Genomic DNA, 14,332 nt, shown 5'->3' with positions numbered 1-14,332 from the left:
CTGGGATTGGAATGTAAAAAATAAAGAAAAAAAAAGAAAAAAAACATGTAACCTCAGTGAATATATAATACAGATATTATAGATTTATACCTTTGAAGAATATAAAAATTCCAAATAAATCTACAATCATTTCAAAATAAATAAAATAATATGCTAATAGGAGATGAAAACCAACTTAAAATATGAATATAAATGATAACTGAATGGGAGAAAAGCAAAAAGATTAAAAATTAAACCCAAATTAATCAAATGGTTACATGAAATTACTCTAAATAATCAAAGTAAAAGTCTAATGTTCTCAGATAACATTTAAAAATCCCTTAAACATGCTGCTGGTAACTAAAGGAGTAAGTTAAAGGGAACATAACGGTTAAAAGTCAGAAAAATGATTTTTTTGCATGAATACTAACCAAAAGAAGCCTGGAACAGCTGGTCTAGCATTTAATCAATCAGGTAAACACTAAGGTTGGGTGCTTGACTAAAATTGAACAATGCACTCAGTAATGGCACTGACTGAGTTAAATACTCCGCAACCTTAGGAAACTTAATGCAGGATAAGAAATGAACACATTGGCATTCAAAAGTATAATTCATGACACATCTCTTGTGGTGATGCAAAGAAAAAAGTCTTTGTGGAGATGACTGGATAACCGACATTTATAGATTGAACTCCACACTCGCTCAGCACATCCTTTTGAATGAGCACATAGTAAATCTCAGCAAATCACAAAGAACTAATATTAAGCAGGCTATCTTCTGACCACTGTGTTAAATTAACTTAGAAACCAACAACAGAAGTTCTGTACGACTCGAGGAGCCATTCTGAGTGGTGGGGATGTAAAGTCTCTGCACCTGCGCCCATTAGGTGAGCGTGCTGAGTTTCTGAGGCCTGTTTGTCATAACATTCCCTGCGCTAGAAAGCATAAATTACCCACTATAAAACTCAAGATGGAAGCCAAAGAACACTTGAAGCCTAGAGAAGGAAATGAATTAAGGAGTATGTAAGGCTCTTGACTTTTCTTTCTGGTATTTAGTAAAGTATATACAGATAATCACTAATCTACCCAACGCAATGCTGATTAGTGAGTTAAATGACAGCATCAAGTGCAAAACCGTAGGCCCAGCTCTACACAATGTCAATTAGTTTAAATGAACGGTCACTTCACAGGTCATGCTATTTCATAACATTTTAGTCTTCACTCAAAACTATGCCTACAAAGGTCTTACTCATTTCTGAAACTACAAGTAATTTATATATATATATATATATTACTTGTAGTTTAATTTTTATATATTACTTGTGATTTCAGAATTATATATGTGTGTGTGTGTGCGTGTATAAATAAATTCAGCCACCACTCACACTAAAGCAGCATAATGGAATGTATTCCCTATGACTACATATAAATTAATGCTCTGAAGAAGACTCATGGTGTTAAAATCTTCTTAAAGTATGCTCAAGTGAAAAGTTTTAGACTTACCCCCCTCCCCAGTTTCATAACACATGTATAAATAATCGATTAATCTTTGTGAAGAAGAAACTGAAGTTTGAGGAATCCCAATCTTGTTTCAAACTCTTTACATTGGTGTTATAAAAGAAAAATATAAGTTTACCTTTTAAAGCCATTAAGTTCTGAGGTCTGTGAGATGCCTTGACAAAAAAAGAAGGGAAAGGGTCCTTGCCACCAAGCCTGATGGCCTGAGTTCAATCCCTGCAACCCACATGAAGGAGAAACTGACCACCACAAGTTGTTCTCTGATAACCACATTCAATTTATGGCCTGTGTATGTGCATTTGAGCACGCACACACACACACACACACAAATCAAAGTAATAAAATAATCAAGTTCTACAATTAAGTGAAATATAAAAGAATTCTTAACCTCCCCCTTAGTTTCCACTGTTATTCTAATTCCAAGATTAACAGTTCTGTCTAGGCAGCCCTAAGGTTCACCTCTGGCCACCAGGTGAGCAAGGCAAGAACTCCTACCAGCAAGTCCTGTGCCCAGAGCAGCTCTCCTGTGCTTTGGTGATATCTTCACTTTCATTGGTTTTAATGAGAGGCTATTTGTATAGTGGCAGATTAAAAGACAGATGATCACAAATACTTCCAGCTCCTTCAACAAGAAATCACCTTACAACGGTTTCAAAAGGGAAGGGGGGGGGAGGACTGGTTTCTTTGTTGGTTGGTTTTGTCTGGCTTGTAGAATCAGAGTGTCACAATGGATCCTCGCTGTTCAGACCTGGCTGGTTGCAAGCTCATGGCACTTCTCCAGCCTCAGCCACTCAAATGCAGGTATTATACATGCAAGCCATCATTCCTGGCCCAAAATTTCCTGATGCAGTGGTAAAATGCCCTTTGAAAAATCTTACCTTGAGCTCATGTCTTTTTAATGGCAGTGTCATATAAAGGAAAAATACCTTAGTGGAGGGATCAAGGAATCCTACTACTTTTGAGTTGCAAGCTGAACCAGTCAAGTTTTTAATGTGAATACCTGAAAATATGATTTATATTCAAATTATGATAATATACTCTTGAGTATATTAAAGACACTTCCACAAAAATGAACAAAATACAGCTGTCACACCAAGAGTCAACCTCAAGTAAAATAGCTCACTGTAGTTGTTACCAATAAAGAAACTTGAGCTTTCAAGTAAAAATTATAATTTTAAAACAGATATCTGCCAACTGAACTCTGATATGATTCCATATCTAAGGTTTTGTTGGTTGCTAAGATCTCAAATGTTATTATCAACTGAAATTTGTATTATATAATTAAATTTGTCAATATCCAAATTGTCCAAAGGCTTTCAAAGTAACATAAAATCAAGCTTGGGTCAAAATCAAAGTTAGAAAATGGCAAGACAGACTACTAGGCTTTACTGCAATGGAACATGAAATACTCTTGAGTATCAGGCTCCATATTCCACCTGACCTTTAGGAAAACACCACAAGTCTTGGAACACTATCAAAGAATGGCAGGGGCTGGAGTCAGAGCAGAACAGTAAAAGTATTTTCTGTTCTTGTGGAGGACCAGAGTTCAGTTCCAAATGCCCACTATTCTAGGTGTTCGTTCCAATGCCCACTGTAAGCAATGCACATGTATATTCTGCCACCCAGACAGAGGCACATAAATAAAAGCAGCAAATCTTTAAAGTAAAAGGAGAAGAATGGCTACAATTTTTCTAAAAAGCTATTTTCCCTTTTTTCAGTGCCACATTTTTCCTTATATATTAGCTAAAACCAGAAATCAATCAATTAATGCAAAAGCAACTTTCTTCCATTAAGTATTAGGGTAATGAGCAAAATAATAATAGTAGTAAAGCAAATTTACTCCTCTCATTATTTTTTAAATATAAAATGGGTTTTCTGTGATTATTTCCTATGAATAAACAAATATTTAAAACATCTCGCATCTTTAATTTTTACTATGGTCAATCCTTGAGGGCAAACTTTTTATAGCTCTTTTTCAATAGTATTTCACATTTATTTTATTTATGAGTATGTGTCTGTATGAGAGGATGTCAACCTGTGTGTAACAACCTGCACCGTTGTAACAGAGCCCAGAGAGGCCATCAAATACCTGATGACTGGAACTGTAGGCATTTAAGGGCTTGTTATATATATGAGAGCTGGGATACAAACTGTGATTCTCAGGACCACAAAGCCCTCTTAACTGCTGAGCCATCTCTCTAACCACAGCTCTTCATAAATACTAAGAACATATCATCATGGAATCAGAATGTTTGAAAACTGTTGCCTTAGAATATTAAATTCCGGTAAGAAGGGCAAGACAATTAAAAATGAAGGCTAGTATATACTAGTGCTACTAAGTACTGGCTTATTGTTTAGGCCTTTCAGATTCATTTAATTTAGGTCCCATTATTTAAGTAAAGAGAGAGAAGGGCTCAGTGAAGAAGTATGGTGGTGGTGGTAGCACTGGCGGGGTGTGTGTGTGTGTGTGTGTGTGTGTGTGTCTGTGTGTGTGTACATCATATGATTGAAGTCTTAAGACCATTTACTAAAACCTATTAGTAACAGAATACAAATCTCATTCTGTCTATCTCTAAATAATACAAAATCACACTACAACAATCTGAAAACAAATAATCCTAAAGAGCCCTCAAGTCAAGAGGAAATCCTTAAATTATGCCCAATAGTTTACGAAGTCAGTACAACATAGGCAACGGGGATCTCTACAGTTAAGAGGCAACTTCAGGCTTCAGCCTGCTGGGTTCAGACACCAGCTGGGTCAGGAAATCTCACTGTGATCCCATATCCTTCTGAGAACATGAAGACCATCCTCTCTTGTACTGTCTATCGCTGTCGTGATGATGACCCTGAACTGTACGTAATGTGAGTCCTGGCAGAGAGTAAGACTAACAGTTTGCTGCTGCGATGACAATGGTGAGGAAAAGATGACACATAGTTCTCAAGCAAGCATCTACTCAGAGACAGTACAGGATCTCCACAGCAGCACTGGTTACTCATCACTTTATGTCAAAAGTTTGGAAAAAGAATGGTACTTCTGCCTATTTAATGCATAAGTGTTTTGAGTATTTCGCAGTATTTAAGTGTTAATTAGTTAAGCAACCATCTCTGAGCTTGAGGGTCTATGAGATATAAAGTATTCAAACATAAACAAGGCCCAGTGAACAGACTCCCGGCAAGCTGGACTCTGACTAGGCACACAGCCCCTCTTGCTTGGTGCGTGCTGGCACCAGCTCATACATCACAGCACACAGCGGTCTGTGCTTGTGCTCATGCATACCTCAGGATAGCACTCACTCATCTAAGTCTCAAGACATGTGCCTTCTCAGCCAAATCTTCAAGGGAAAAATTCAAGGAATGTATCTTGACAAAAAATATTACCATCAAAGTAAACTCAAGTTTTCTACACCAACAAAAGTACCAAGATTAATTGAATTAATCCCCTGCATGCCAAGGCAAACGGGAGTTCAGAAAAGAGATGAGGGTTTAGCAGTGGCTTTTCCCATCATTCCCACATCTCCAGGAGTTAAACAAAACTATGAAGCACCCCAAACACACGCAGCTTGGAAGTCAGAGTCCCACAGAAACCAACACCATTCCCACCTTGATGTCTCCCCATGCCAGGATCATCTTAACCCATTTCACTGAGCTGACCTTTAACATCTAAATTATAAATATGAATAAAATTAGGATGAAACTTCTGTCATAATTAGAATGATTTAATTTTGGAAGAGAATTTCATAGTAATTGCAAATCTTAATTCATCTGAATCTTAAAACATCAGGAATGGAATTTGTTTTAAATTGTTTTAAATCTCACTCATTCTTATACAGAGAGAACCAAAGTCAGAAATAATGTAAGCGTAGAATAAAAAAGGCATTGTTTTCAGATTAACACAGACCTGTTCCTTGCCCCTCAGACTACTATGAATACCTGCCTGGTCTTGGGTATCACTCCTAACCTGCAGAAGCTCCAGCCTTGTTACTGGACCGGAGGGAAATAAGACAGACTGACACACAAGTTAAGGAAACCGAGGTCCAAGCATTCAAGGGCTTCTTCAAGCTAATGATTGTTGCTATAGCTTCTAAAGTAAATATTTTTTCGTAAATTCTTTTCTTAAAATTCACCTTTAATTACATGTATTCATGTGTGCCTGTGTGGGTCTATGTGCACCATGCGTGCAGGTACCTGTACAGACAAGGAGGCATCAGATTCTCTGGACCTGGAGTTACATTTGAGCTTTGAGCTACCTGGTGTGGGTGCTGAGAACTATATCCAGATTCTCTGAAAGAGCAGTAAGCCCTCTCAGTTTTTTCTTTTTTAATTCTCTGAAGTTTTATCTTTGACACAAAAATACCATATAATTATCATCATTTCCTGTTTCAGATACACCGGAATTTTCAACAGCAAAACCTGGCTTCATTTGAATCCAGCTCTGGGCCATTTGAACAGCGCCTTCTTGGTCAGGGAAGACAAGAATTCAGTGCCTCTGCATTTACTACTTAGTTAATAACAAACATTTAAAGCTGTTATTGCACTAAAACAAAGTATTTGAAATTTCTACAGTAAACAAACTTCTATATAATTTACATCAGAATTTCAAAAAATATCACAGATCCTTTCTTTTTTTAACTTTAATTATTTTTTGTGGATTTCACATCACGCATTCCGATCCCACTTAGCTTCCTTGTCTTCTTTCAACCAGATATTTTCAGCTTAGCCAGCTATAATGCTCTATCTTAAAATTATTCCAGAAGTAAGAAAATATTTTTCCATTTTCATAAGCAACAAACAGTGGGGGGCTGTATTTTTCTCGAATAATCCTGTTATTAGGATCATGATACTTTTTTTCTTTCTCCTTCTTCCTCTACAAGAGCAAGTCCTAACTTAACTAGGCACTCCTAGGAAGTGATTGTCGTTTTCCTCAACCAGGAGACAGCCTACAGATGGATCATAGCCATTTCAGTGCAAGTTAGAATCAAGAAAGGGTGCAAATTTGTTAGGTAATAAAATAAAGCTTGGGAAACACAGACATTTCCACTATTTAAGAAAATTGTCACAAAATAGCATCTTTCAGATTAAGCAGTAAATGAGAGGGTACTGGGCTAGTGTGATACTTTCCTAGGTAAAGTCACTTGCTATACAAACCTGACAGCCTAAGTCTGTCCCCAGAACCTACACAGAAATAGGAGAGAATCAATTCAATTCCACAAAGTTGTCCTCTGACCTCCACATACACTCATGCCCACTTTCCACACAATAGCAACACACACACATACACACACACACACACACACACACACACACATACATACACACACACACACACACACACACCAGGGCTGGCAAGACTGTTAGGGCATTTTTGTCTCTCACATCTAGTACTATGAGTCAAATCCCGAAAGCCACATAAAGAAGGAAGGAAAGAACTAACTTCACAAAGATGTCTTCTGACCTTTTCGCACATGCCATGTCATGTGTACACACCTTCTCCCACCCCACACTAAAATATTTTAGATGCTCAAGTACCAAAATGTCTCATTTCTCTTTTTTAAAGTGTGTGTGTGTGCATGTGCATGCGTGTGATGTGTGTCTGTGTGTGATGTGTGTGTGGGGGGGGGTGGTCAGAGAACCTTGGCTATCCATCTTTCTCTTTCACCTTATTTTAGACACAGTCTTGTATACTTTACCACTGTGTGTGCCAGGGTAGCTGGCTCCAGAGCCTCTGGGGCTCTCCCATCATCACCTCCTCAGAAATGCTGAGACTGAAGACACATTTTACTGTATCCGCATTGTATATAGGTTTTGAAGATACAAACTCAGGTCCTCACAGTTGAGTCATCTCCCCAGACCTTGTCTTTCCATCAGTCTAAAGCATAGGAAGTTATTACAGCTGGTATACGAACTTGAATCTTCAGTTTTACAGACTCAACTCTTCATGAATGACTATGTTCATGCCAGACACTCAAAAGTGACTCTATAAAATGCACATGCAGCCTTACCTTTATCTCTGCAGTGTCACTTCAGGCACCCTTCATCAGAGAGGCCACTAATAAATTTGGGCATGATGCTGTATTCTTATCATGAGGAATATGACAAATAGCATTCCTTTGGAGCACAATCCCTATATTTTAAAATTATATTCAAAGTTGCTATTTATCAAAATGTTACTAAAACTCTTACCTTAATTTTGTGATGGTTAATTCCACAAAAATGTAGACATATCTTTCTGTTGCAGCAGTTAGGGTCTTATGTATAGGACCATGTCTGCTAATAAGAAATCTTGGATTGTCTTCACTTCTTATTTGTATCCCCCTATTGTCTTTACTCCTATTGATCTAGCTCAGACTTTAAGTACTATGCTGAACAGGAAGGAGAATAGATACCCTTGACCTGTTCGTGATGTTGAGTTTTTCTCCTTTTGAGATGATGTTGACTGTGTGCTTGCTATAGACTGACTTAGTTATGCTGAAATATGCCTCCTGGATCCCCATTTTCCTCAAGATGGTTTTATCATGAAGGAACATTGGAGAATAATGGTGTGTGTATGGCTCTTCTGTACAGGTACTGCAGACCACAGAATTATGCAGTGAGAACACAGCTGGCAAATCATGGAGCTAACCCACTGGGATCAGTTTCTGATGGAGGAGGCCCACATGCAGGGTGCTGTTTGTATTTGCTTTATGTAAATCCTTTATGTAATCCCTTACTGTAAATCCCCTGTTAAGCCATGGCACTCCCTTTCTAGAGCGGGACTCATCCCCAAAACTCCAGCAGTGTATTCATCAATTACTGGGCACATTTTCCCGTACGCATTGTTACACTGGATGACTGCCCCCACCAATGCATGATTCTGGCAAGAAAGTAATCACAACCGTTACCCATACTCTCTCAGCCAAGTATTTGTATAAACTTAGAGATCTGCCCCCCTATAGTGATCTTCCTTTGCAGACAGCTGGCCAGTGTTAGTTTCCAGGTAAACAGACTTCTATTGAGACATTCACAGATGCCCAAGGACAAGAATTACGGCATGTCTAAAGTTTTTGAGACATAGTTCTCAGAGAGATAGAGAGCAAGAGTGTCCTAGATTCTCTCTGCTGACAGGAAAGCACTGTCCCAAGCTCACCTCACATTAACCTTAAAGCCTGCCTATTCCTCACTTGCCAGACGACTAACAAGAGATCTGTGTCTTAAAGTTGTCACTGGGCATTGTGCCCTCCCTGTCTGGTTGCAGTTTTGTTCCTATGGCCTTGGGACCTTATGTTGCCATGGCTATGGCTCTGCCTTTATTGCTTAGCTTAGAAACATGCTCTTGACCAATGAAAAACAAACTCTGTAATCCTTGTTCTTTGCCTCAAACCTCTGAGGCAAGAGAGTTTTGAGAATAGGAGACAAAGTAATGGCTGGAGGGAGAAGCTGGCAGAAGTTATCAGAAATATAAAAGGATAAGAATGGAGGAAAAACAAGTTTGTAGGAACATGAAAGAGAAGAAGAAATTTGGAGGAGCTAGAAACTGGAGGAGGACTAGGCACTGATGGGTATGTAACGACTTCCCTGAGCTCTACCCATCATGCACCAACAGCAGTTCTGCCATCCCCAAACAGGACAAGCAAAACAAATCAACTGCAGGTAACACTGTCATTTGACAAGCTCTCTGTATACCTCTGATGATTCTTTCTTCCATATGAAACTGTTCTCCCAGCTCCGCAGAAAAGTACTCATTTTCCATGATCCACCTTAAATATTGTCCCTTTTAGTGTGGACTATTCCTTCAGTCAAAGCTAAATAATTCTGCCCATTACAGCATGTAACCTTGTTTTCCTGTGTTCTGTTCTCCCTTTGAGATAGCAAGAACCCTGACATGTCATTCACTTGCTTTTCATTGATATTATATGTTCAACAAAGACATTTTAAATGCCTATAAATACTTTATAAAACAGTTACTGTGGTAAAAAAAAAAACCCTCATTGCCATGGAAATTATTAATTCAACAAATGTCTCACAAAAAGAAGCTTATAACCCCCCAGTTCTAATGTCATTTGGTTTGGTTTTGCCCCAACCCTAGGAAACTGAAATTAAATGACATGGATTTTATAAACCAAGGTCCTTGTGTATCTCCGGGTCTACTGCTGTGGTATTTTTAGTGTGAGTGTGAGTGTGTGTGTGTGTGTGTCTGTGTGTGTGTGTGTGTCTGTGTGTGTGTTCACTGTTGTTCATTGTTATACTTGTTTGTGATCAGGAATGCTTCTGAATGTAAACAGGTAAAATTTACCAATACAGAAATATATACAAAAAAAGTTACAGCATGCAGATGGTATTTCAAAAATAAAAGTGACTTTTAAAATGATCTAACTACCAACTCTTATGCCATGTAAAACCTAGCATCTCTTCAGATATTTCAAAAGATGTTTTACATTTTCAAAGAGAAGTCTATCTTAGGTAATATGCATATACATTACACATCTAAATAAAATGTGCACTCACCAGCATGGTTTTGAAAGGGGTGGGTAGATAGACTAAGAACCTGGATATATTAACCATATGCCACAGATGCTAACAAGATCCCTAGCAAGTGGCCTCCTCATATTCATAGCCCAAGGCTCATTTCCCAGAGTGACGTCCCTGGTAATCTGAGTTAGCCACGCCATTTCTCCAATCTTAGAATTAGTCTCTGTTGCCATGGTTTAAAAATAACCTTGCCAATGCCAGTTTCTAAATCCTGGTCCTAAATTTCTATTTTAAATTAATAATTTTAATTCACAGTGTTCCTACAAGTAACAGAGGGAAGCTATTTGGTGCCCATGGTCATTCATAAAGTAAGGCAATTAATCAGGAAAGCAGAATCCACATCTATACTGGACGGGAGTAGCTTTACTGAATAAATATGCAAATCTGACATCCTCAAGGCTGACAACTTTCTATTATTAAACTGCTAACGTGTTTATTTCTCCTACAATAGCTAGATTTTTTTCATGAATACGCATTAAACCCTGTAGTTAATAGCTGTGATGACTAGGTGACAGTGAGGACACTACTTGAGAACCTGCATTTGACAGATCATTGACACACAGTCACAGTTCCTTTTCACTTAAACAGGAATCATGCAATAGGAAATGAGCTGGAGCGATTAGAGATTATTCAGGTTTAATAGCATACATCCTTTTAGCTGGCGTTAGAACAATACACAATGTGGCGGAGTTAAACAGAGGCATCAATTATACTCTCAGACCTGCTAATATTTTTGACAATATTTAAATAGCACATCCCTTCAGGGCACGGCTTTTCTGCCCTCTCAGTTACACACCTGTCAAGTGTTTAATTTGCCAAAGGGAAACAGTTTGATTTCTAAGGGCAATCTTAGTACTGTAGAAGCAAATTGGAAAAATTAAACATCATTGAATGGAAGTAATGAGAAGGATTGGAGGGGGAAAAATTGCAGGTTTAATTCAACACGGCATGTCAGCAACTGTCATTAATGCAACAATATGATCGTGCTCTTCAGTGTGTGATACACACCTCGGCTTTTCAGTGCCTCGCTTCCTCTGCTTTCTAAAAGACAGAGAGTGGTATGGGGCATGGGGAGGCTGGCTATAGTAAAAGAAGAGATGGGAGAGATTAATTTCCACCTGCTGTGCACATTAAATTGTACGTTGAAAACTTAATATAGGTATAGGGCAACAAATTATAACTAGCAATAGGTAATTCGTATGGTCACTGGGTTAAAAGCATGAGAAAATCTTATTCCTCATATTAACTGTTAAACTGTAAACATCCACAAATAAACATTTTTAAATCTAACATGATAGTCTAGAAATTTATAATTAAAATTTAAAACAGAAAATAATATAATTGTTGAAATGATACTAGGGTTCATATAAAAAAATGAAAAAAATCTTCTGAGTGAAAGGAACTGGTGAAGAAGCAGACACCCACAGCTAAACACTGAGCTGAACTCCTGGAACCGAGCTGCAGAGAGGCAGAAACCCACAGAAATGGCTGACCTGAGCAAGTGGGAACTCACGGACCCCAGTCTGACAACTGGGGAACCAGCATAGGACCAAACGAGGCCCCCTGAACGTGGGTGTCAGTTGGTGGCCTGGGAAGTCTATGGGGCCTCTCTCTGGCAGTAGAACCAGGATGTGTCCCTAAAGCATGATCGGACTTTGGGAGCCCATTCCCATGGAGGGACACTCTCTCAGCCTAGATACACAGGGCGGGGGCTAGGCTCTGCCCCAAATGATGTGGCAGACTTTGATGAACCCCCATGGGAGGCTCCTCCCTCCCTGGGGAGTACATGGAAGATGGGATGGGAAGGTCGGTGGGAGGCATGGGAGGATGGGAGGGAGAGGGAACTGGGATTGATATGTAAAATAAGACTGTTTCTAATTTAAATAAAATTTATTTTTTAAAAAAGAAGAACTGTCCACTTGTATGCCAGGAATAAATACTGGTCAACTACCAAAGGCCCCATAGATTGCTTAGGCCTCATTGGGTGCCCATCCCACAATGAGAGATGCACTCTCACCCTGGACTCTTGGGGGAGGGTCTAGGCCCTGCCCTGGATGAAATGACAGAATATGGACACCCCAATGGAAGAACTCACCCTCCCTGGGGAAAGGAGGGGTTACTGGGTGGGTGGTGGGAGGGCGTGGGAGGAGGGGAGGGAAAGGGAGAGGGACATGAGATTGACATGTGAAGAGACCTTGTTTATAATTTGAATTTAAATTTAAAAATAAAAATTTTAATAAAAAAAAATGAAATAAAAGAACAGTATTGGCATCCTCAATAAGATGGAGGGTGAGCCTGTAAGGAAAGGCATGCAAGTAAAGGACATTGTTAACAATTGCTCATAATCTGGGAAAGACTACAAGGCTTCAACCATACACAAAGAAGTAAAGACAACTGAAGAATTGTGGAGAATGGGAGAAACAGTCTTCTCCAGGTGCACCAATCGGTTATCTAATATAATGCTTAGCCCTAAAAACATGCATACACTAACACTATATAGACTAAGTTATATTTGATATATATGCATATATACATGTAACAACAATTATTGAAAAAGGAAACCATGGACTTGAAAGAGATCAAAGAAGGGTCTCGGGCATGGTTTGGAGGGAGGAAAGGGAATGGGGGAAATAATTATAACATAATCTCTAAAATAAAAGACACAATAAAACACGAAAAAATCCCAATAAACAAAAAAAAAAAGAGGAACTGGTAAAGAAAGGCATACACCTATGCTAGACTGGAGAAACTTTACAGAATACATACGCAAATCAAAAATCTCAAAGTCCTGGGAAAATCACTAACCTTGGAGAAATGCGCAATCATCAAGTCTATCCTTGTAAGAAACAAGAAACAAAAATGTCTAAAACAGGCCGCGGACAGCAAAGGCCGTGGAAACCAACTTCGTATGAATGAATCACTTCCCTTCCTGGGCCTTTGTGTCAACAATGGCACAACTACACATTTCCCCCCTTTTCTACTTCTATATGACAAATGGCCAAGGAAAGAAACGTTCAAACACATCTAAGACATGTCAGCAGAATCCAAAGGCCCCACAACTTAATCTTGACATATGTACTGTAAGAATGTAATGTAGAGCCCAGGACACAATATTCACAGCTCCCGCCTTTCACAGATGCCAACCTACTGAGACACTATCTGAGTCCCACCTAAGAAGTAGGTTTATACCAAAGGAGGTATTGTTGGGCATCCTGCTCCTATTGGCTACGTTGTCTCCTGCCTCGGAATCCAACAGGCTAACTGCAGACTTGTACTAGGAAACACCCTCATAAATGTGTAAGAAGACCCATGTGTATGCTGTTTTCCTCTATTCAGAGTCCCCATCGTGTATCTATGGTGCTGGGGCCTAAACTCTTCTGGGAACTCTGGCCACACTGCCATCTGTCAATCTGTCTTTATAGAGTTATATAAATCTTACATCCTCGTGGAACAATTTCTGTCTCAGTATCTTCTAGAGTATCAGACTTTCCTATATAAGTAAGAAAAAACACAGCAGGCTATATATATATACTTGGTCATAGAAAGGTGAAACTCGCTACAGCACTCAATAGGTTTCCCAGAAGGCTTCATGTGAATCACCAAGGTCATCACAGCCTTAGAGCTACATCTTATTTCCACTTAGAAACAGCAGAACAAATGCAACCTGTAGGCAACTTGTGTCCTTCCACCAGACACAGAGGACACAACCCTCTGCCCTGCAGAGGGCTGGCTATTACACAAAGATCCAACTACTTCGCTTGACTACCTGTACATTTTAATCCTCGGTATATGAGTTAACTTTTCCCTCGTTACAACTATGTGTTCACACATTACACTAAGAAGACCTCTGTTCAATGTCCTTACACTCTGGAAAAGAAAAAAGTAAACCCAGATAATTTCCCACACCATGTACATGCTTATATTCTAGATACTAATTTCTTCAAAAGTTTGCTAATCCATCAATATTGAAAAACATTATTTCCAATAAGTAATCAAGAGGAGAAACACATACATACAACAAAACTCCCTTTTAGATTTACAGCCATGAAGTTTATAATAATTAGGCTGACATTTACATGAGAAAATAGTTTGTCAGGGCGTATGTGTGTCTACATATTACCACGTGCAGGTGTATGGGCATGTAGGATCCTGTTTCTCTGTCCTCGGCACTGCAACGCCCAGCTTGTCTGTTGTTGTTTTCATTTTTGCTTGTTAATAGAGGGTTCTGGGGATGGGGGCACTCTGTTGACTGAGCTATCTCCTTGGCCCAACAGAAAATATTTCCGAAGATTCTTTTCATTTCTGGGGAGTTCCAGGAGTATAGCAGAATC

At 39.0% G+C, this 14,332-nt stretch overlaps 1 protein-coding gene across 18 annotated transcripts in view; it reads right to left on the bottom strand.

Annotated features, from left to right (window-relative positions):
• The window catches only part of Mpdz (multiple PDZ domain crumbs cell polarity complex component), a 158,010-nt gene that overhangs the window by 116,820 nt on the left and 26,858 nt on the right, over positions 1-14,332 (bottom strand). The gene's annotated exons all lie outside the window — the stretch shown is intronic.

The sequence above is a fragment of the Mesocricetus auratus genome, unplaced genomic scaffold, assembly GCF_017639785.1.
Source record: "Mesocricetus auratus isolate SY011 unplaced genomic scaffold, BCM_Maur_2.0 Super-Scaffold_100014, whole genome shotgun sequence".
NCBI lineage: Eukaryota > Metazoa > Chordata > Mammalia > Rodentia > Cricetidae > Mesocricetus > Mesocricetus auratus.
Note: the sequence above shows the minus strand (reverse complement) of the source record. Positions and strands in the feature narration are given on the sequence as shown.